Source organism: Dendrobates tinctorius, unplaced genomic scaffold (genome assembly GCF_039654945.1).
Source record: "Dendrobates tinctorius isolate UK_male_01 unplaced genomic scaffold, ASM3965494v1 ptg000075l, whole genome shotgun sequence".
Taxonomy (NCBI): Eukaryota; Metazoa; Chordata; class Amphibia; order Anura; family Dendrobatidae; genus Dendrobates; species Dendrobates tinctorius.
The window spans coordinates 7,833,461-7,835,000 of record NW_027361743.1 but is presented as its reverse complement, the minus strand read 5'-3'; positions in this window follow the sequence as shown (position 1 = coordinate 7,835,000).

The window sequence follows — 1,540 nt, the reverse complement described above, 5'->3', positions numbered from 1 at the left end:
ACACTTGCTGTGCTGATATAAATACGGCCTTGCTCAGACTGCTGTATTTACAGTCTTTGTGTTATCCACCGGACAGTACACTATCCCTGTAATGATTTATTGTCTAGTCTGACAAATTAAGGATTACTATATTTACACTACTGCAGTATTAGAACGAGCATAAGTACAGGAGTACAGCACCAGAACCACTGTCTGTACACGAATACAGCACCAGAACGATCATGAGTACTGGAATAGAACACAGGAGCCACCAGTGCCTAAAACACAAAAAAAATCTCAAAAGTTAGTTGCTGTTAAAGACGCTTTTACACTGGTTTAATTGGTTAGAGATACACAGAGAACAAACATGTTAACGATTGTTCTGTGCACGTGGAAGTGCGGGTGGCCTCACTAAACAGGCTATTAAATGATTGCCCAACTGCTTAATTTAGCAGCCGGTGGTCATTTAAAGACTGTAATTCTCCAGTATAAATTCCCCCTTACATTCAGGTGCCTTATAGGTGATGCTTTTTCGTCCCTTTCATCTTCATCTGGTCTTAACGCCATGGCTATGATGACTTCCCTCTTCTCAGGTCTACTGCAGCACAGCCTGACACTGCCCATAAAAATAAGTGTCAATATTATGTGCACAGAATAAAATATCCACCCAGGTTGTGCCCTAAAAAAGTCCAACACTGTTCCCCTGATTAAATCATTGTCTCTCACTGTGCTCCCTGCACAAAAATGACCCCCACACTGCCCCTCTTGTGATACATGTCCTCTACACCAGGGGTCCCCAACCGCCGGTCCGCGGCCCAGCACCGGGTCGCTGCAGTGCCCTTGCTGGTCCGCGGACACAAGGGGAGCCAGGGGCGGTCAGTGGCGTAGCGGGGGCAGGGGCGGCGTGTGTAGCGGCGGCAGGGAGCGATCCAAGCAGCTCCGCTGCCTGCAAGAGGGAATAGCAGGAGCGGAGCTGCAAGGACCCGTCCAGCTTCCTGCCCGCCGCCCGCGCTTCCTGTCTCTGACTGACACAGAGAGGAGCGCGGCCGCTGCTGTGTCAGAGCGAGGAAGCGCGGGCGATGCTGCGACAGGTGAGAGGAGAGAGGTGGTGTGTGTGTGTGTGTGTGTGTGTGTGTTGGTCTGTGTTTGTGTAGCCTGGCCCTGGAGGAGATGGGGACATGAGGAGAAGGCCATGAGGGGAGTGATGGAGAGACAGCAGTGATGGGCTGAAGGCAATGATGGGGAGAAGGGAGTGATGGGGTGAAGGCAATGATGGAGAGACGGCAGTGATGGGGTGAAGGCAATGATGGAGAGACGGCAGTGATGGGGTGAAGGCAATGATGGAGAGACGGCAGTGATGGGGTGAAGGCAATGATGGAGAGACGGCAGTGATGGGGTGAAGGCAATGATGGAGAGACGGCAGTGATGGGGTGAAGGCAATGATGGGGAGAGGGGAGTGATGGGGTGAAGGCAATGATGGAGAGACGGCAGTGATGGGGTGAAGGCAATGATGGAGAGACGGCAGTGATGGGGTGAAGGCAATGATGGAGAGACAGCAGTG